Here is a 24083-nt window from a genome sequence, read left to right on the forward strand (position 1 = left end):
GAAGCTATTCAAGACATCAAATAGTTGAAAGGAGCATAAATACTTAAAATGACCGGTCGGGTCGTTACAAGACTTCTGATAAACTAGGTGGCAATGCAAGCTTGTAGGCTACCCCACCCACTCTCTCAAGAATATCAAAGGGTCTGATATACCTAGGGCTTAACTTGCTTCTGAACCTTATCACACCCTTCATGGGTGAACCCGAAGCAATACCCTCTCTCCAACCATAAATGTAGCATCACGAACTCTACGATCGACATAACTCTCCTGCCTTGACTGAGTTGTGCGAAGTCGATCATAAATCATCTTGACCTTTTCCAAGGCATCCTGAACCAAATTGGTACCCAACAACCGAGCCTCTCCTGGCTCAAACCAACCAACTGGCGAACGACACCACCTCCCATATAATTCCTTATATGGAGCCATCTGAATACTCGATTGGTAGTTGTTGTTGTAGGAAAACTCCGCAAGCAGCAAGCACTAATCCTGATAATCCCCAAAATCTATAACGTAGGCGTGAAGCATGTCCTCCAATATCTGAATAGTACACTCAGACTGACCTTCTGTCTTGGGGAACGATGTACTCAACTCAACTAACTCACGCTTTATGGACCTCTAGAAGTGCTATGTGAACTGCGTAGCCTGATAAAAAATGATGGACACTGACACACCGTGAAGAAGAACGATCTCGCGGATATAAATATCAGCCAATCGCTCTGAAGAATAGGTAACTGCTACTGGAATGAAACGTACCGACTTGGTCAACCTGTCCACAATGACTCAAACTACGTCAAATTTCTTCGAAGTTTGTGGAATCCCAACAACAAAATCCATGGTAATACTCTCTCACTTCCACTCGGGAATCTCAATCTTCTGAAGCAAACCGCTAGGCCTCTGATGCTCGTACTTTAATTGCTGACAATTCAACAACCGAGCCACATATGCAACGATATCCTTCTTTATTCTTCTCCACCAATAATGCTGCTGCAAATCCTGGTACATCTTGATGGCACACGGATGAATGGAATACTATGAACTGTGGGCCTCTTCTAGAATCAACTCATGAAGCCCATCCATATTGGGCACACAAATCCGACCCTATATCTGCAACACCCCATCATCTCCGATAGTAACCTACTTGGCACCATCGTGCTGCACCATGTTCTTAAGGACGAACAAATGGGGTTCGTCATACTGACACTCTCTGATGCACTCGTACAGAGAAGACCAAGAGACCATACAAGCTTGAACACGACTGAGCATCGAAACATTTAACCTCACAAACTTATTGGCCAAGTCCTGAACAACTGATGCTAGGGGTCTCTCACCAACCGAAGTACACGCAAGGCTACCCATACTCATAGCCTTTCTATTCAAGGCATCGGCCGCCACATTGGCCTTCCTGAGGTGATACAAAATGGTTATATCATAGTCTTTCAACAGCTCCAACCACCTCATCTGCCTCAAGTTGATATCCTTTTGCATGAAAAAATACTATAGACTCCGATGATCTGTGAACACCTCACATGACACTCCATAGAGATAATGCCTACAAATCTTCAGTGCATGAACATTTGCTGCCAACTCTAGGTCATGAACAGGGTAATTCTTCTCATGAACCTTCAACTGTCGCGACGCATATACAATTAGCATGCCATCCTGCATCAATATTGCACTGAGCCCAATACGCGATGCATCACAATACACCGTGTAGGATCCTGAACCTGTGGGCAACACCAACACTGGCGTAGTAGTAAAAGCAGTCTTGAGCTTTTGAAAGCTCAACTCACACTCATCGGACCATTTGAATGGAGCACTCTTCTGGGTCAATCTAGTTAATGGGGCTGTTATGGATGAAAACCCCTCCATGGACCGGCGATAATAACCCGCCAAACCCAGGAAACTCCGAATCTCTGTAGCTGAAGTAGGTCTAAGCCAGTTCTGGACCACCTCAATCTTCTTCGGATCTACTTTAATGCCCTCGGCCGATACAACATGCCCCAAAAAGGCCACTGAATCCAACTATAACTCACACTTTGAAAACTTGGCATATAACTGACTTTCTCTTAGAGTCTGAAGTACAATCCAAAGATGTTTCTCATGCTCCTCTCGACTGCAGGAGTAGATCAAGATATCATCAATGAATACGATCACAAAAGAATCCAAATAGGGCTTAAATACTCGGTTCATCAAATCCATAAATGTTTTGGGGCATTTGTCAACCCAAATGACATCACTAGGTACTCATAATGCGCATATCGAGTCCGAAAATCTGTCTTAGGGATGTCTGATGACCTAATCTTCAACTGATGGTAGACATACCTCACGTCTATCTTCAAAAACACTTTGGCACCTGGAAGCCGATCAAATAAGACATCAATCCTCGGCAATGGATGGGTACTTGTTCTTGATAGTGACTTTGTTCAATTGCCAATAGTCTATACATATCCTCATCGAACCATCGTTCTTCTTAATGAACAAAACGGGTGCACCCCAAAATGAGACACTAGATCTAATGAATCCCTTATCAAGAAAATCTTGCAACTCCTCCTTGAGTATGGTGGAATAGAAATGGGCTGAGTGGCCGGAGCCAAATCAATGCAGAAGTCAATATCTCTATCTATTGGCATCCCTGACAGATCTGCAGGAAACACCTCTAGAAACTCATGCACAACTGGTACCGAAACCATGAAGAAACCTCCGCACTATAATTGCGAATATAGGCCAAACAGGCTAAACATCCCTTCTCGACCATGCGCCGAGCCTTCACCTAAAAAATAACCTAGTTAGTAGAATGACCAGGAGTCCCTCTCCACTCTAATTGAGGCAACCCCGAAATGTCTAAGGTCACCATCTTGGTGTGACATTGCAATATAGCATGATACGGTAATAGCCAATTCATGCCCAAAATAACATCAAAGTCCACCATATCAAGAAGTAGGAGATCTACACTAGTCTCAAGACTCCTAATAGTAATAACACACGAACAATAGACACGATCTACAATAATAAAATCTCCCACAAGCGTGGGCACATACATAGAAGCACTAAATGAATCACGAGGCACAACCAGATATGAAGCAAAATAGGATGACACATAGGAATAAGTAGAACCCGAATCAAATAGAACTGAAGCATCTCTATGGAAAACTGAAACAATACATGTGATAACGGCATCAGATGACTCGGCCTCAGGCATAGCCGGGAATACATAAAATGGGGTAGGCCCCACCACCCTGACCTCCACCCCTCGGACGACCACTAGCTGGCTGGCCTCCACCTCTAACAGTTTGACCTCCACCTCTAATGTTCTGACCTCTATGTATGGTAGCTTGACCCCCGCCTCTAGCTGGTTGAGTGGGTGGTAAAGCAACCGGTGCCAGAACCATAGCACGAGAACCCTGCTGATGCATGTCGCCCTATGATCTGGGACAAAATCTAGAAATGTTCCTCATATCTCCACAAGTATAACAAGCCCTCGACTGCTATGACTGTTGAATCTGGAACTGGCCATGTTGACCTGGATAACCATTCTAATAACACTGGATTTGAGGTGCACTAATAGGAGTTTATGGTGCACTATAGGCTAGCTGCTCAGGATGAGACATATAAGGACCACAACTGCCCAAAGCATCGTGGGATGCCTGAAGCGCTAACTGAAATGGTCTGGGAGGATGGCCTCTACCAAAAGTACCCCTACCTCCACGTGAGGAACCATTGAAACCACTGAAATAACAAGGCCTCTTATCAGATATCGGTTACCTCTCCTGACCACGAACCATCTCGATCCGTCTGGCAAGTTCTACGGCCCTCTAAAATGAAATATCATTTCTGGTCTTCTTGGCCATCTGTAATCTGATAGTGAAAGTGAGCCTATCAATTAATCTCCTCACTCTATCCCTCTTAGTAGGGATCAAGATAATGGCGTTGTGAGCTACGCCCACAAATCGAGTCTCATACTGGGTAACAGTCATGCTACCCTACTGAAGACGCTTAAACTGCCCGCGGTAATCCTCTCTCAGAATGAAGGAATGAACTTCTCTAGAAATAGCTGTGAAAACTGATTCCAGGTAAGTGGAGGTGAACCAGCTGGTCTAGTCAACACATAGTCTCTCCACCATCTCTTGGCAGAACCGGTTATCTGGAACACTACAAAATCGACCCCATTGGTCTCAACTATACCCATTGGTCTAGTCAACACATAGTATCTCCACCAAGTAATCATGTAGGTCCTCAGAAGGTGCATCGCTAAAATGAACTAGAAAGATCTTGGTAAACTTATCCAGCCTCAACAAGGCCTCAAAAGACATAGCGGGCCTATTATCGGCCGGTGCTACAAGAACCAGTTGAACCACCCCAACTAGTTGGGCTGCCGGAGTCTGATACAGGGGAACCACCTGCTCCGGGGTGTGAGTAGCGGGAGTCTGTCTCCTCCCCAAGCCCGGGAGATGGTTGGTGGCACTGGAAATGCAATGCTCTGGGCCACACTCTCCATAAAGCCCACACAGCGAACTAGAGCATCCTGAAGCACTAGAGTGACAATGAACCCCTCCGGGACCTGAGCTGGTCTGACGGGTACGGTCTGAGCTGGCTTGGGACATCCTCCTCATGATTAATTTGAGGCTCTACTGCGGGTGCTGATGCTCGAGATTTAGGCTGAGCTCTTCCTTTGCCTCGGCCTCTGCCCCTAGTAGTATGTCACGTCCTAACCGCGGGGAGCACGACCGGCGCTCAACCGAGTGAACCCGATCAAGCAAGCTTATTAGATACTTTCTACCCAAACTTATGTATGAATAAAGAGAATACATATTTTCGTTAATTAGACAATAAGGAGATCATGTATACAATACCAATTTATTACCATTAGTTACTTCATTTTAAAGTCTCAAATTACATACATTTTCATGGTCTAAAGTGGAACAAGTAATTCAAACACATCATAACTTGTTTGACTTCCCCAGCACTAATATACAACTCACACTATGTCTACGGAGCCTCTAATAGATACAAAAGAGTATTATGATAGTGCCGGCAATAAGGCCCCAGCTATACCTCAAACACAATACACAAGGAACAAAAGATACATGACCCTAAAATGAAGTGGGGCTCACCAAGTCAGCTAGCAAGAGGGTGTACCGCTATCACTGATCAATGTCTCCTGATGTGGAACCACCTGCATCCATTGAAGATGCAGCGCCCCTGGCAAAATGGACGTTAGTACATATGGAATAGTACTAGAATGAATGACAAAACACCCTCTCAATAGAAGGATTAATAATACAAGCAAGAACAATCATAATATCAGTGGAAGACTCAAACAACATCAAACCTCAAGTTAAGACCAAGCCAATGTTCAAATAAATTTTCATATCTTAAGTTAGGAGATCTTTAGTACCAATATGTCACCGTTCACAATACCACCATACTTTTAGCACGGAGTCCGACCATGAACCGATCGGCTAGGCCGTCTCATCCGAGACATCAACCACAATCATAATTTCAATTATAATTTCCAGCACAATCACCACCATGTGTGCGGCATGGCGTCCGATCACGGCCCGATAAGCTAGGCCGTCTCACCATAATAATGTGTGGATCGATATTATCATTTTCTACCAATCATCTCGTTTCATACTTCTTTCACATTTTTTCATTTTACTGGTACTAGTGGACACAATTATAAAATCATTCTTGGCACGTCGACCGTATTTAGTATTTTATGCTCACCTTTTTCACTTTCAAATATCATCATCATCAACAACAACAAGGCGTTTCAAATCAAGGTTTTTAATACACATGTGAGCAATTAAGAGTCTTAGGCACATAGAGATTTCCACAAAATTTGGCATATATCCTTCGTTTGAACTTGACATGAAGTCGAAATATTTTTAATGCACAACCCATACTTTGAACACATTCTCAAATGATACCAGAACATGATAAAAGCATTTGGGATACATATTGAACATATGTCTTTCAACACAAGATTATTCGGAATAGCCAATTTTATAATGAACAACCCGGGACTTACATAAATTACATGAATACCATGTGATTCAATTCTAAGAGAGGAGTTTATCCAACATACCTTGCTTGATCTTCCCTTAGATTACCACAACGTCCCAACGCTTTTAGTAATTCCAATAAACTAGAGATATAGTAAAATTGAACCATAATTAGGGAGAGATTCATGGTTTCAGCTCATTTGAGCATTTTATCAAACACTAGATGTGCAAATTGGTTACAAGGTTCTTCCACAAGATTTCTTTCACTTCACACCCCAATCTTTACCCATTTAGGCTCAACAATCCTCCCAAAAACCTTATTAGTACATGAATGTATGCATAATACTCTCACACCCAAGAATCATACTCTCAATCACCCATCTTTTACCCAAACTCGAAATTGAAGACTAGGGTTAGAACCTTACCTCTTGAATGAAGATCTTGTGAGATTTCCTTGTTGGATTTCAAATCTTGGACAAGATCTTGATGAACAAAACACTTGAGCTTCTTTCTCTCTCTATAACACTCTCACTTCTCTCTAAAAATATCAGATTTTTGCCTTCAAAATGAGCCCTAAAGACTATTTATCAAAATGGGGTCGAGTAATAAAAATCAAGAAATAGACCCTTCGATTCCAAGTCTGCGATCGCAGAGTGGACCGTAGAGTTTTTGTGCGGCCCGCAAAATGGACCGCATATTTGATCACCAAAAACTGGGTTGTTTTGGGTTGGGTCTGCGGTAGGTCTGCGAGCATAATGCACCGTAGAACTTTCCTCTAGAAATCTCCATAATTATTCTGCGATGTATTGTGCGGTCTGCGAAATGATTATACGGACGCATAATGGACCGCATAAAGGTCCTAAAATTAACTCAAGTTTTTGCTTCACTCTGCGATGCTTATGCGGGTCGCGAAACAGGCCGCAGAATTGCCTTCTTCTGCCAAAACTTTTCATCAACAATTTAGTGCATTCTTCAACCCAAAAATTTGGTATCATAAACACATAAGTCCACCTCGGCACCACAAAATCCCAGATTTTTGGTAAGGTTTTACGGGGCCTTACATCCTCCCTAACTTAGGATCATTCGTCCTCGAATGAGGGTCAAAATCTATCATTAGCATCCAGTGTGGCCCAACTTTTAATTCACCCATACCAGCAGTTTCAAAATTTGGCCAACTCCCAAAATTTCCAAAAATTCCGCTATAGTCTCCCTTGAACTAGGCCTATCCACCTGTCAGAGAATCCCAGAAACCAATCCTAATAACATATACATAATCCGATAACGTAATATAACATAAAACAATACCAACCGTGGCCTCATAAGCAATATATTACTAGAAAAGGAACACCCTTAGCATAAGCTGTACAAATGATATGTAACTCATAGGGAACAATTTCATATAACGATTACATAGCTATTCAAAAAAATAAGGGTACTTCTTCGTCATTTTTGCCTCTTCAACCTTCTGGTTTCGCCATAACATTTTCACGGAGGCAATTTCTTTATTTCTCAACTTTTGGACTTGTCGATCAATAATAGAAACTGGAATCTCTTCATAAGTCAATTCCTCATTAATCTCAATAGTTTCAACCGGAACAATGAGTATCGGGTCTCCAACTACGTTCTTCAACATAAACACATGAAATACCGGGTGCACTGATGACATCTCAGGTGGTAGCTCAAGCTTGTACGCCACCTCACCAATCCTTTGAATGATTCTGTACGGTCTGACATACCTCGGACTCAATTTCCCTTTCTTACCAAATCACATCACATCCTTCATAAGGGAAACCTTCAATAATACCCAATCATCCTCTTTGAACTCCAAATCCCTACGACAAACACCTGAATAGGATTACAACCGCTCCTTAATGATCTTAACCTTATCCATAGCCTGATGCACGATGTTCGATCCTATCAACTCTGCTTCCCCAATCTAGAACTACCCAATGGGATATCTACATTTCCTACCATATAAAACCTCGAATGGCGCCCATGATAACTATTGGTGTAGGCAAATTCTATGAGTGGCAAATGATTATCCCAGCTACCTTAGAAGTCAAGAACACAAGCGCGCAGCATATCCTCAAAAGTCTGAATAGTCCGCCCTGCCTGCCCGTCGGTCTAGGGATGAACGGTTGTACTAAGATTCACCTAAGTACCTAAACCTTGCTGAACTTTCTTTCAAAAATTAGCCGTGAACGGTGCCCCCCGATTAGAAATGATAGAAACTGGAGTGCCATACAACCTGACTATTTATTTGATATGCAAGTGAGCATATTGTTCCGTTGTGTCGGTAGCATTAACCGGCAAGAAGTGTGTTGATTTTGTGAGTTGATCCACAATCACCCAAATCGAGTCAAACTTACTAGGAGTGCGAGGTAGTCCTACCACAAAGTCCATATTAATCATTTCCCACTTTCACATTGGAATTTCTATGTTCTGTGCCAACCTACCGGGCCTTTAGTGTTCGGCCTTCACTTGCTTAAAATTTGGACATCTCGCCACAAAGTCCGCTACATTCCTCTTTATATCATTTCACCAATATACTTCTTTAATATCATGATACATTTTTGTAGATCTCGGGTGCACGGAATACCTAGAAGTGTGAGCCTCGGTCATGATTCTCTCCCGAAGACCATCTACATTTGGAACACATAGACGCTCTTGGTACCTTAGTGTACCATCACCCATGCCAAGAGAAAAGGCCATGGTCCTATGTTTATGAATCCCCTCTTTCAATTGTGCCAACAATGGATCGTTGTATTGCTTCTCCTTGACTTCCACAACAAGTGATAGTTCAGCCCTATTTTGCACAATCACCCCCCCCCTTCACTAGAGTCCGCAAGACGAACTCCCAAACTAGCCAATCGATGAACTTCCTTGGCCAATGGCCTTTGATATGCTTCCAAGTATGCTAAACTACCCATAGATTTCCGGCTAAGAGCATCCTCCACAACATTAGCCTTCCTCGGATGATATAGAATATCAATATTGTAGTCCTTGAGTAACTCAAGCCATCTTCTCTGCCTCATATTCAATTCCTTCTACTTGTAAATATATTGAAGACTCATATGGTCCATGAATATATCTACATGGACCCCATACAAATAAAGATGCCAAATCTTCAACGCAAAGACCACTGCTGCTAGCTCTAAGTCATGTGTTGGATAGTTCTTTTCATGATTCTTGAGTTGCCTATAAGCATAAGCTATCGCCTTTCCATGTTGCATTAATACACACCAAAGTCCGATTCTTGAAGCATCATAATATACCACAAACCCATTTGTACCCTCTGGTAGGGTCAATATCGGTGTCGTAGTCAACCTTGATTTCAACTCTTGGAAGTTTTTTCACAAGTATCTGACCATTGGAACTTAACCTCCTTTAGCCTCAATTTAGTCAATGGAGTGGCAAGAGCAGAGAACCATTCCACAAACTTCCTGTAATATCCAGCTAAGCCCAAGAAACTACGAATCTCTGTTGGAGTTGTAGGTCTAGGCCAATTTTTCACAACTGTAATCTTCTGAGGATCAACCTTAATTCCTTCACTAGAGATTAAATGACCAAAGAATGTGACAGATGCAAGCCAAAATTCACACTTTAAAAACTTTGCATATAACTTGTGCTGATATAGGGTTTGCAAAACTACCCTGAGATGATCAACCTGGTCCTCTCGACTTCATAAATATACAAGAATATCATCAATGAACACTATCACAAAGGAGTCATGAAAAGGCTTGAAGACTCGATTCATAAGATCCGTGAATGCCGCCGGGGCATTCATTAGCCTAAAAGACATCAAAAATTCAAAGTGCCTATATCGAGTTCTAAAAGTTATTTTCAGAACATCTTGCTCCCTCATCTTCAATTGGTGATACCCGGATCGTAAATAAATTTTGGAAAAGTACTTAGCACCCAGTAATTGGTCAAATAAATTATCTATCCTTGGCAGTGGGTACTTATTCTTGATAGTGACCTTGTTGATCTATCGATAGTCGATGCACATTCTTAGTGACCCATCCTTCTTCCTTACAAAGAGAACCGGTGTGCCCCAAGACAACACACTCGGTCGGATGAAACCTTTCTCTAATAAATCCTTCAATTGTTCCTTTAGTTCTTTCAATTCTGCCGGTGCCATCCTGTAGGGTGGAATAGATGTAGGTTGCATGCCTGGCATCACATCAATCCCAAAATCAATCTTCCTATCTGGTGGGATTCCAAGGAGCTCTTTCGGAAAGACCTCTGAAAATTCATTAACAATTGGCATAGACTCAAGTGTAGGTGCCTCAGCATCGGTGTCCATAACCCGGACCAAATTGTAGATACACCCCTTGTTAATCATCTTCATGGCCTTAAGGTAAGAAATAAACCTACACTTCAGCATCACATTACCCTTCTTCCATTCAATCACTGACTCATTTGGAAATTCAAACATAACGGTTCTGGTTCGACAATCAATCTTAGCGAAACATGAATAAAGCCAATCCATCCCCATTATTACATCAAAATCAACCATCTCCAATTCAATGAGATTGGACATGGTGTCCCGACCATGCACCGTGACAACACAATCCCTACAAACCCGTGCGGCCAAAATAGACTGACTAACGGGGGTAGAACAGAGAACGGCTCATGAAGTTGTTCCGGTTCTATCCCAAATTCTATAGAAACATAAGGAGTGGCATATGACAAAGTGGAACCGAGATCAATAAGAGCATACATATCATGAGATTGGACAGTCAATATACATATGACAACATCTGGAGAAGCCTCTGAATTCTGGAGACCCCTCATAGCATAGAAACGGCTGGATCCTCCCGAACTCTATGTTCCACACCTAGATCCACCACACCCTATGGGTGTTGGAGTTCCTAGGGCTGGAGGAGGTATTGGGGATATAGTAGCTGTAGAACTGGCTAGATGTGTCGTGCCCCTGCCCGCACCCTAGCAGGACGAACGATAATCTCTCTGAATATGACCCCTCAATTCACACCCGTAGCATACGGGTTAGTTTATGTAGCATATTCCTAAGTGCATTTTTCCACACCTAGGACACAGGGGCCTCCGCTGCAGCTGGAATCTACACCATGTCGACCCTACTGGTAGGAGCCCTTATTTCCCTGACTGGGCCTGAAATGGTTCCACTACTACTGACCGGGCCCTGATGGCAGTGCACTAACCGAAGACTGATCAAAGGACTGAGATGGCCCTGACGACCCTCCCCTGAATTCTGACTTGTCACCAACAGAAGAACAACCAAAGTTTCCCGCGGACCGGGCCTTATTGCTACCCTCTCGCTCCATTTTGTTCTTCAATTTGCGAGTCTCTGTGGCTTGAGTGAATGCCACCATCTTCCCATAGTTCATATCAGAATTCAAGGCAGTTGTAGCGACCTCATTAATTACCAAAGGACTAAGGCCATGCACAAACCGGCGCACTCTAGCCTCCATAGCGGGCACCATGTAGATAGCATACTTGGACAGGTGCGTGAATCTCATATGGTTCTACCACACACTTATGCTACCTTGCCTCAGGCTCTCAAACTCAGCGACACGAGTTGCCTTAGTCTCGATAGGTAAGAAATGATCAATGAAGGCATCGAAAAACTCATCCCACCTCGCTAAAGGACTCCTCTCCTCACGGGACTCCTCTCATATCTCAAACCAAGAATATGCCACCTCTTTTAGGCGGTAGGAGGCCAACTCTACTACCTCTGTCTCAGTAGCACGCATAACTCGAAAAGTCTTGTGCATCTCATCAATGAAGTCCTAGGGGTCCTCCTCTGGGTTAGTACCCTTGAACACTGGAGGATCTAATGGAAGAAACCCATTCACCCTGGAACTAGCAGAATCCCCTAGTTGGCTGGAAGAAGTAGGTGCAATATTCGATCTCTAGGCCTGGGAAATCGCTATTTGAGCCAACATCTGTATGGCTCCCCTAAGGTCCCCATCAGAAACACTGGGACCGAAAGCTGAGGCTGGAGGTGGAACTGGAATATCAGTTGGAGGAATCGATGCGCCCTCAGTAGGTGAAGTAACGGGAGCAGTCTAAGCAGGAGTAATAGAATCAGGCAGTGTAATAGTTGGAGAATTATCCTTACCCCTATTGTGCTCACCCGCATCACTAAGTATAGGATCAACCACCACTTCTTGGGTGTCATTGGATCTCTGGCCAGTTCTTGCCTTCTTCTTAGGTGTCATGTACTGAAACTTATAGCACGCACGAGTTAAAGGGGGAACAGTCTTACAATCATCTTTATCGCACGATCTAGAACATCAAATAAGTGTGTTATTCTTAAATGCCCAAGTAGCCTCCTAATTATAGATATGGTCGACAACACACTGATAAGAAGGACTCTACTAGACACGACTCCGAGACATCCTAGGACACTTTAAAACCTTAGGCTCTGATACCAAGTTTGTCACGTCTCGAACTCAGGGAGCGCGACCCGTGCTCAACCGAGTGAACCCGGTCAAGAAAGCCGGTTAGATACTTTCTACCCAAACTCACTTATGAATAAAGAGAATACATATTTTCATTAATTATACAATAAGGAGGTCATGTATACAATACCAATTCATTACCATTAGTTACTTTATATTAAAGTCTCAAATCACACATATTTTCATGGTCTGAAGTGGAACAAGTAATTCAAACACAACATAACTTGTTTGACTTCCCCAGTACTAAAATACAACCCACACTATGTCTACGGAGCCTCTAATAAATACAAAAGAGTACTATGATAGTGTCGGCAACAAGGCCCCGACTATACCTCAAACACAATACACAAGGAACAAAAGGTACATGACCCCGAAATGAAGTGGGGCTCACCAAGTCAGCTGGGAAGAGGGTGTACCGCTATCACTAATCAATGTTTCCTGCTATGGAACCACCTGCATCCATTGAAGATGCAGCGCCCCTGGAAAAAGGGATGTTAGTATATATGGAATAGTACTAGTATGAATGACAAAACACCCTCTCAATAGAACGATTAATAATACAAGCAAGAACAATTATAATATCAGTGGAAGCCTCAAACAACATCAAACCTCAAGTTAGGACCAAGCCAATGTTCAAATAAATTTCCATATCTTAAGTTGGGAGATCTTTAGTACCAATATGTCACCGTTCACAATACCACCATAATTTTAGCACGGAGTCCGACCATGACCCGATCGACTAGGCCGTCTCATCCGAGACATCAACCACAATCACAATTTCAATTACAATTTCCAGCACAATCACCACCATGTGTGCGGCATGGCATCCGATCACGGCCCGATAGGCTAGGCCGTCTCACCACAATGATGTGTGAATCGACATCATCATTTTCTACCAATCATCTCATTTCATACTTCTTTCACTTCTTTTCATTTCACTGGCACTATTGGCCATAACTATAAAATCATTCTTGGCACGTCGACCGTATTTAGTATTTCATGCTCACCTTTTTCACTTTCAAACATCATCGTGATCAATAACAACAACAACAAGGCATTTCAAATCAAGGTATTTTGTACACATGTGAGCAATTAAGAGTCTTAGGCACGTAGAGATTTTCACAAAATTTGGCATAATATCCTTCGTTTGAACTTGACTTGAGGTCAAAATATTCTAAATGCACAACCCATACTTTGAACACATTCTCAAATGATAACATAACATGATAAAAGCATTTGGGTTACATATTGAACACATATCTTTCAACACAAGCTTATTCAGAATAGCCAATTTTATAATGAACAACTCAAGACTTACATAAATTACATGAATATCGTGGGATTCAATTCTAAGAGAGGAGTTTAGCCAACATACCTTGCTTGAGATTCCCTTAGATTACCATAACGTCCCAACACTTATAGAAATTCCAATCAACTAGAGATATAATAAAATTGAACCATAATTAGGGAGATATTCATGGTTTCAGCTCATTTGAGCATTTTATCAAACACTAGATGTGCAAATTGGTTACAAGGTTCTTCCACAAGTTTTCTTTCACTTCACAACCCAATGTTTACCCATTTGGGCCCAACAATCCTCCCACAAACCTTATTGGTACATGCATGTATACATAGTACTCTCACACCCAAGAATCATACTCCCAATCACCCATCTTTTACCCCAAACTCGAAATTGAAGACTAGGGTTAGAATTTTACCTCTTGAGTGAAGATCTTGTGAGATTTCCTTGTTGGATTTCAAATCTTGGACAAGATCTTGTTGAACAAAGCACTTGAGCTTCTTCCTCTCTCTAGAACACTCTCACTTCTCTCTAAAAATATCATATTTTTGCCTTCAAAACTAGCCCTAAAGGATATTTATCAAAATGTGGTTGAGTTGTAAAAATCAAGAAATGGACCTTCTGATTCTAGGTCTGAGATTACAGAGTGGGCCGTAGAGTTGATGTGTGGCCCGAAAAATAGACCGCATAATTTATCTCCAAAAACAGGGTTATTTCGGGTTGGGTCTACGACCCACACACCTGTTCTGCTGTCGCATAATGCATCGCAAAAATTCCCTGCAAATATCTCCATAATTATTCTGCGACGTATTGTGCAGTCCGCGAAATGATTATGCGGCCGCATAATAGACCTCATAAAGGTCCTAAAATTAACTCAAGTTTCCGCTTCACTCTATGACGCTAATGCGGCTAACGGTTTTACGGTCGCGAAACGGGGTGCGGAATTGTCTTCTTCTGCCAAAACTTTTCATCAACAATTTAGTGAATTCCTCAACCCAAAAAGTCTGTATCATCAACACATAAGTCTCCCTCGGCACCACGAAATCCCGGGTTTTCGGTAAGATTTTACGGGGCCTTACATAGTAGCTGCCACAGGGGGATCCTGCTCCTGTCTGGCTACAGATATTATGCGTGTTCTCGCCATCTACGGGAGAACAAGAATAGAATTGCTCAACCATCAATGATAGAATAAACTTGCACGATAGAGAAGGAAAGAAGTGAAATATTTCCTACAACTTCATAGCCTCTCGAAGATAAGCCAGATGTCTCCATACCAATCCTCCAAACTATACTAAGTTTGCTCATAATTCGTGAGATGTAGGCAACCTAGGGCTCTGATACCAACTTGTCACGACCAGGAATCCCAACCTCGGGGTCATGATCGCGCCTAACATCCACTTGCTAGGCAAGCCGACGTGAGATAATTAAATAGCCAGTTTTAAATAGTTAAAAACACAATGATGACATATAACGAGAAATTTAAACCCAATATAACACAGTACAAATACAAGTCACGTAATAACATCTACTCCCAAAAATTCGTAATCACAAGTACACGAGAAACTAGAATTCCACAAATAGAGTCTGAAATAAATACAACTATTTTGAATGAAATGGACAATAAAAGTGGGAAAAGGAAGGGGACTTCAAGGTCTGCATATGCCAGCGGATCTACCTCAAGTCTCTGTATGCAATGATCTAAGCTGACGCACCTCACGCATCGCTAGGACCAATACCATTGTCTGCACAAGAAGTGCAGAAGTGTAGTATGAGTACAACCAACCAAATGTACTCCGTAAGTATCGAGCCTAACCTCGACGAGGAAATGACTAGGTTATGACAGGACACCTACGTAAATAAACCTATACAAGTAGATATGAAGCAACAATAATAATAGCAGAGAATGATAATGTACAAACGGGGAGGGGATATGCAAAAAGGGGGAAATCTAACAGCTATGACATGTATAAAATCACGAAATAACCAAGAAAATCATCAACAAATGAAATCAGATAAACCCATGATATGAAAAATGGCACGGCATCACCCTTCGTGCTTTTACTCTCGTCCTCACCATGTAATAATAAATAAATGAGATGAATGGCATGGAATCACCCTTTGTGCTTTTACTCTCTTTCTCACCATGTAATAATGAATAAATGAGATAAATGGCACGACGTCACCCTTCATGCTTTTACTCTCTTCCTCACCATGTAATAATGAATAAATGAGATAAATGGCACGACATCACCCTTCATGCTTTTACTCTCTTCCTCATCATATAATAATGAATAAATGAGATAAATGTCACGGCATCACCCTTCCTGCTTTTACTCTCTTCCTCACCATGTGATAATGAATAAATAATAAATGGAACAACATCACCCTTCGTGCTTTTACTCTCTTCCTCACCATGTAATAATGAATAAATGAGATAGATGGCATGGCATCACCCTTCGTGCTTTTACTCTCTTCCTCACCATATAATAATGAATAAATGAGATAAATAGCACGACATCACCCTTCGTGCTTTTACTCTCTTCCTCACCATGTGATAATGAATAAATGAAATAAATGGCACGGCATCACCCTCCGTGCTTTTACTCTCTTCCTCACCATGTGATAATGAATAAATGAGTTCAAGAAGTAAATAATGTGGAGAATATATTTAGCATCAAATATGGTGCCGAGATACCGAGCTTCAACTTCCAAAAATATTCAACAACTATGGAATAAGCAATAATTATTAAATGAATAATCAAAGAAGTGATAACCTAACCTAAGAATGGATATCGTAAGTAACGATGCAATAAAATACAAATAAATAAGTTCCAACCGCATGCTTTAACCCAATTACAACATATAAGTAATCGTCACCTCACATATATGTTGTTTCCACACACAAAACACGTAGAAAATACACTACCAAGTCCTAATTCCTCAAGTCAAGGTTAACCATGACTCTTACCTCGCTCTGCAATCAAATCAAAGCTCAATCGGGGCCTTTCTTCTAAAATTCGCCTCCAAACCAATCGAATCTAACCAAATATAGTTCAAACAATTCAAAATAAGATTTAGAAACTATCCATGAGTGAAAAAGATTCAATCTTTAATAATTTAGGAAAAAGTCAACTCCGGGCTCGCTTGATCAAAACCCGAGATTCGGACTAAAATCCAATTACCAATTCACCCCCGAGCCCGATTATGTGATTAGTTTCAAAATCCGACCTCAATTTTAAGTGTAGATCTCAATTTCTCTTAATCCCCAATTTCTACCTAAATCCCTAATTTCTACCATGAACAAGTATAGATTAAAGGCTAGAAATCAAAGGGTGTTGATGGAAATGGAAGAAAACGAGTTAAACTCTACTAACTTATGAAGTAGGGATGAAATTCCTCTTCAAAATCGCCTCTAGGCCGAGCTCAAATATGGAGATAGTAAAAAATGAAGAAAATCCCTAGTTTGGGATATTTAATTGACTGGGTGTCAGGCCTTCTTCGCGTTCGCCAAGGGCCTGACGCGATCGCGAAGTGTAGTGGCCAAATTATCCTTCGTGTTCGCGAGGGACCTCACGCGTTCACGATGGTCTGTCCCCCTGACCATCACGTTCGCGAGCCTAGGCTCGCGTTCGCGTAGGACAAGCCCTAGCCTTCCCCCAGAATCCTTTACTCATCGCGTTCGTGAGTGAAGAGTCACGTTCGCAAGGGTGATACCTCCAATGCTACGCGTTCGCGAGCCCTTCTCTGCATTCGCGAAGAAAAAAACCTCCCTAGTACCAAGTTACCCTTCGCAATCGCGAGAGTAGCTTCGCGATCGCGAAGAACAACGCACCAAATATCATAAACAGTGAAAAACCAACAATCCTTCTAAGTCCGAAATGGTCCATAGCTTATCCGAAACTCACCAGAACCCCTAGGGCTCCAAACCAAACATGCACATAGTCAACCTACGGTCATAAATAGTGGTATGAACCTATTCCAAGTTCTAGAACCAAAATCTGAACCCGGCAGCAACAAAGTCAACCTACGGTCAAACTTAGAAATTCTTTAAACCTTTAAATTACTAGTTTTCAACAAATCACATTAAATTAAGTTAGGGACTTCGGCATTCAATTTCGGGCATACACTCAAGTCCCAAACCATGATACAGACTCACTGGAACCGTCAAAATACTAATTCGAGTCTATTTACATAAAATATTGACCGTAGTCAACTCAAATCATTTTTAAGATTAAAATTCACATTTTCTTTCATTTTTCACATAACCTTTTTCTGAAATAAAAAGACAAGGACTGCAAATCAAGGAATTCTAAACAGAGCTATTCAAAGTCTCAGAATATAGAAATGAATGTTAAAACTCAAAATAACCTATCATGTCATCACACCCCTTCTATTTAACTATTATCTAACTAATCTTAACGTACGTGTATTGCACATCTACCTTATTTCGATGGGTATTTATTTTTTAAATTACATAAATTTTATACTAAAAGTTATGTTTGAGTTATAAAATGAGAGCTTGAGTATCTTAAAGTGACGAATAAAATGAAAATTTTAATTAGAATGATTTGTTAGTGTCAATAATTTTGATAATAACAAAAAAACTCAAAATTGTATTTACAAAATAAGATGGAAAGAGAATAAAAGCTTTTAAAGGATAAATTTGATACATGTAATACAAAAAAAAAATATTTAAAATAAAATATATTTATAATACATATTATATATGCTTGAAAACTTTGTTCAATTATTTTGTTCCAATATTATATATGTCCGAGATCTATTTTTCCTATTTTACTTTATAAATAAAATTTATTTATTTTATAGGTAAGTCCATAATATAGAGTAAAGAAAGAAAAAAAGTATAACATTAAAGCAAATAAAGGTTGATAATTTAGAAGGTAAAATAGTATTTGGCTACCGAAAGTTTGACAAATCTAGTTGAATGACCTTCTGAGTGTAATAGAAATAATTAAGTGATATTTCTATTACAAACAAATAAGCATAACGTTATAGGTAATTTCAAACAGTTGAGAGATCATTTGAGTGATGCTTGTGTATGTGGGAGAGAATGTAACGACCCGACCAGTCGTTTTGAGATCTAGTGCGTTGTTCAGCAGTTTGAGGCATTGAATAGTTTCACTTCAGGTATTATGACTTGTACGTGTGGTCGAAATTGAATTTCAGGAAGTTTGGAGTTGACTTGGAAAGAAAATTCTAATTTCGGAAGCTTTAGTTAGGAAAAATTGTCTAAGGTTTGACTTTTGAATAAACGATTTCGGAATCGGTATTTGAAGGTTCCAATAGGTTCATACGATAATTTCGAACTTGGGTGTATGTTCGGGTTGAGTATCAAGTCGTCCGGGAGTATTTCGACGCTTATTGTAAAAAGTTAGCATTTTGAAGGTTTTAGAATTTCTTAAGTCTGGTTTGAGGTGGACTTTGGTGATATCGATGTTTGTTTGGGGGTTTCGGGTCTTGGAATAGGTTTGTATCATGATTTGTGACTTGCACGCAAAATTTGGCGTCATTCCGGAATATTTAAGTATAATTCGGATGCGTTTGTCGAAGTTTGAATGGTTGAAAGTTTAAAGAAAGGTTTCGACCATTGATTCATAGTTTTGATGTTGTTGGTGTGATTTGAGGCCTCGAGCACATTTGTTTCATGTTTTATGACTGGTTGGTATGATTGAACAGGGTCTCGGGTGCCTCGGGTGCCTCGGGTGTGTTTCGAGGTAGTTTCAGACCAAGTTTGGCTAAGTTGATGTAGCTAGTTTGTTGGTGCAGGTGTTGTTTTCGAACATGAAGGGTCTCACACATTTGCAAAGAAGGAATTTTGGATTGTGCCCTTTTGTTATATGCATTTGCGATTGTGCAGACGCGTTCGCAAAGGGCAAGCTGGAAAAGTTTCGCGTTCGCGGGCCCTGTCTCGCGTTCGCGTAGAGGAACTGGGGGCTAAAGCAGATTGTGCTTCGCGAACGCGAGGGATTTGCCTCATTCGCGAAGAAGCATTTCCGGGCCTAAGTTTGTTTAGCTTCGCAAACGCGAGGGCAGTGACGCGTTCGCGATGAAGGTCGCCTCGGTAGTGTATAAGTTTGCAAAAACGGGTTTTGGCTCATTTTATCTCAAATCTTCCATGGGTGCCGAGCTTTGGGCGATTTTGGGGGAGCTTCTTTGTCACCCATCACTAGGTAAGTGATTGCTTCACATTGTGAGTTAAATACATGAGTTATATACGGATTTATACATGAAAATTTATGAAAACTATGGGATTTTGAAAGAAATCTAAAAATTGGTTATTTTGAATTTTTACCACGAAATTGAATATGGAATTAGGAATAAATTATATATTTGAGTTCGTAATGTTATGGGTAAAGTTTATATTCAAATATTTTTAGAATTCGGGCACGTGGACCTGAGGGTTGACTTTATTGACTTTTCAGCGGAGTTGGGAAGTGTTATAAATTAATTAATTATGATCTTGGAATTTTTTTTATTGGCTTCCGTGATTGTTTGGCTATTTTCGGAACGTATGGCTTAGAGTTGAGTGTTAGAGTGGAGTTGGAGTCGATTATGGAACTTCGGAGTGAGGTAAGTCTCATGTCTATTAGTTGTTATATGCTATTAGTTGTGGTTGCTATGTACGCACGAGGTGACGAGAGTCTGTACGTAGCTAAAGCATGTTTATGTCCGGGTAGACTTAGGACTCTACCATGTAATATTTGGAATATTTGAATTCCTTTTCCTTGCTTAATTAATTGAAATTATAATTGAGCTTGATTTAGAGAGTGTTTGGATTGGTTTAAAAGCTGGTCAAATTAGCTTTTAAGCACTTTTTTATTTTCTGGAGTGTTTGGCAAAAACAAAGCTGCTTAAAAAAGGCTAAAAAGTGCTTTAAAAAAGCTAAAAGCAACAAGTTGGCTGAGCCCAACTTCTCCGATTTTGGCTTAAAAGTCATTTTATTTTGACCAATAAAATTACTTTCTCGTCCATTATAAGTTTTCATAATATCAAAATTACCCTTAGTCAAAGAAACCCTAAAACATCGTACTTCTCCTATTTCCTTCACTTTTGAAGGCAGCTGGTCCTCTTCTTTCCTCTTTCTCTATGCTTCATCTTCATTTTTCTGCACTTTTCCTCAAGCATTTCAGTGAAAATCAATCCTCGTTGTAAGTTCTTCTTAATCTTTATTGTAATCGTGATAATTTATTGATATTACGACGTCATTCTCGCCATTCTCGTCTAATTTTGTAAGACAGTTGTTTCTGACTTTGGTTTGTTTCTTGTATCTTTCCTTTGAATTATTCCTTCAAGTCTTCATTTCTAAGCCCTGTTTTTAGTGATTTTAGTTATAGTGATAATAGTACCCTCATTTATTGGCCATTCTCTTCTTCTAGTATTGTTAGTACTACTAGTGTTAGTTTTAGTTCTAAGGCTTCTCACCAATTTTTAGTAGTGAATGGAACAATTGAAGGAAGCATGCATGAAGGGAACTTGTCTTAAATTGTGAAAAATGAAAATCTTAGTGTTGAAGAATCAAGGATTACCAAGAAATTTTTTGAATTAAATGGTTCTCAAGTTGATGGAACTATGTTTCCACTGAAATCAATCTAAGAGCTACTAAAATGAAAATTATCCTAAAATTGCCCTAATGAGAAAATTAGTAGTATTAGAATGAAATTCACTTTAAATAGAGCCTACTGGATATATTGGATATTTCATTAGTCACTCCAACTAATAAGGAAGTTTCTTCTATTTTAATTAGATATTTGTTTGTCTTTTCTTCAGATTATTTACATTCAATCATGATGGAGAGTTATACTAATTGGGACGATGAGGTTCATATTACATTTATTGAGTTGAGTGAGCAAGAGATTAGAAAGGGAAATAGACCAAACATTTACTTATCTAAAGATGGGTGAAAAAATATAATTGATCAGTTCGAAAAGAAGACGTGAAGAGTGTATAATAAAAAATAATTAAAAACCCATTGGGCTTACATGAAAGCAGAATAGACACTTTTTAAGTAGTTGATGAGAGGAGGGACAAGTTTAGGATGGGATGCTATAAAAAATATAATTATAGCGGATGATGATTGGTGGGAGCGAAAAATTAAGGCACATCTCTCATATGTCTAGCAAAAGCACGGCTACATCTCCTGCAGTTGATGAGACATCCATCGAGAAGTGTATTGGTACGTTGGAACAAATTCCTAATATTCTAACAGGGAGTGAAATTTACAGTTTCACTATGAATATGTTCCACAAGAAAAATAACCGACATATATTTTTGGGGATGCCTACCGATGAAGCTCGCAAGTCTTGGTTGGAGTAACTATCAGTTATACCTGAAGAAAAATGGATAATGCATTGTTGTGATGAATATTTTTATTATTCCGTATTCGAATATTGTGATTGTATGTGTAAACTTTATTATGGTTTTATGTGTAAACTTCATTTATTGCTTCTTGTTTAGACGTTGTGGTTGTATCGCTAAACCTTTGTTAAATTAAAGCTTCTGTTTGTTGAGCTTCTATTGTTAAGCTTCAGTTAAGCTTACAATTGTTAAGGTTCAGTTAACTTTTATATTGGTTGCTTTAGTTAACATCATGGCTATCTCTTATTATGATGTGTATAGCCACAGAGAATGTTTCAGTTAACTTCAATTAGCTTTTAGTTAGCATCACTTTATGTTTGTAAAGCTTCATTTAATGTTATGTTTAGAAAGCTTGAGTTAACTTTATGTTTCTATTTTCAGTTAAATGGAGAGTTCGAACTTTAGCGACTTGGTAAATCCTTATCCAAGTTATTTGTCAGATGATGAAGATGAAGAAGAACCGGAGGAAATACGGAGGGAGCAAGATGAGAAGAAATGGAAGGCTTTATGTCAAATAGCAGGTAAATTGATTTTGATGTATTACAAAAATTAACTACGCAAGGAACCTTGTCATACATCTAGTCGCTCTCGAAATGTATTTATTCAAGAGATATTAAGAGGAAACGAGACTCATTGTTATGAAAATTTTTGATTGAGGAAGTCGGTGTTTGTTGTTCTAACGAATGACTTAATTGAAAATTATGGGCTTAAACCCACACGCGGAATGTTTATACACGAGATGTTAGGCATGATCTTGATGACTTGTGCACATGGAGCTGGAAATCGATTGATATAGGAAATCTTTCAACATTCGGGAGAAACAATTCATAAACACTTTCATAGTGTTTTAAAGACCATTTATGAGCTTGCGAAAGATATTATAAGACCACATCTAAATTATAATGATGGTGCAGGAGCTCACAAGCCATGTAACGGTCGATATCTCCCTTCCTTTAAAGTGAGTAATAATTTTACATAATTATTTTTTAAACTTATAACTTAACTTTTATAAGTATTATTAACTTAAGTTATATTTATACTTGTATATGTATATAGGATTGTATTGGAGCACTTGATGGCACACATGTTAAAGTAAGATTATCGCAAGGTCAAGAGATACCATATATTTGACGTAACGGTTATCCGACTCAAAATATTCTTGTTGTCGTAGATTTTAATATGTGTTTTACATTTGCATGGGCTGGGTGGGAAGAAGCAGCTCACGATAGTCGTATATTTTGTGAGGCCCTTCGTAGACCAGAACGCAACTTTCCACGTTCAATTGGAAATAAGTATTATCTAGTTGATGCAGGATCTCCGCACATGAAGAGATACATGACTCCATACAAAGGAGATAATGTGAGATACCACCTAGTACAATTCCACCATGGTGCAACAAGAGAATTGCGAGAACCAAGAGGACGAATTGAAAATTTTAACTATTTGCATTCTTCTTGTAGAAATATTGTAGCGCACATTTGGAGTTTGGAAAGCAAGATGGTCTATTTTGCGAGACATGCCTTTCTATCGCACTTGCTACTATGGCCATTCATAACTATATTAGAAAGAAATGTAATATGAATGATGCATTCCGAGCAGCTGAGAATGAGAGATATATTCCATTTGTTGATCCTGATGTTGGTACATCTTCGAGAACTAATAACAATATAAACGTGGAAGAGCAAAGTGATCTCGTTTGGATGGGTCTTCATGATTTGGTTGCTAATGAAATTTATGAAGCTTGATACTTGTAATAGTAAAGTAAAAATAGTAGTTGGTTATGATCAGCAACACGCCTTAAAAGGTTATTTTGTTTAGACATTTGTTAAATTTATTGAAATATTTTTATTATTTTTGCATTTATTGTAAGGTGTATGATGCAAAAAGGCAATTCATATCCAAAAATAAGATTCTTTCAAGTTTCACAGCATTTTATTCTATCAGCAAACATAATAT

The 24083-nt window shown here is 39.8% G+C and overlaps 1 long non-coding RNA gene across 2 annotated transcripts; it reads left to right on the forward strand.

Annotated features, from left to right (window-relative positions):
- Positions 1-20587: 20587 nt before the first annotated feature.
- LOC138896689 (uncharacterized) lies at positions 20588-23757 on the forward strand. Of its 2 annotated transcripts, none has more exons than XR_011410082.1 (3): positions 20588-20920; positions 22509-22648; positions 23588-23757. It is a non-coding gene; the product is annotated as an uncharacterized lncRNA (long non-coding RNA). The 2 variants fall into 2 exon arrangements; XR_011410081.1 differs by lacking the exon at positions 23588-23757 and adding an exon at positions 23184-23277 and having other exon boundaries at positions 22509-23085.
- Positions 23758-24083: the final 326 nt, after the last annotated feature.

Source organism: Nicotiana tomentosiformis, chromosome 8 (assembly GCF_000390325.3).
Source record: "Nicotiana tomentosiformis chromosome 8, ASM39032v3, whole genome shotgun sequence".
Classification (NCBI taxonomy): domain Eukaryota; kingdom Viridiplantae; phylum Streptophyta; class Magnoliopsida; order Solanales; family Solanaceae; genus Nicotiana; species Nicotiana tomentosiformis.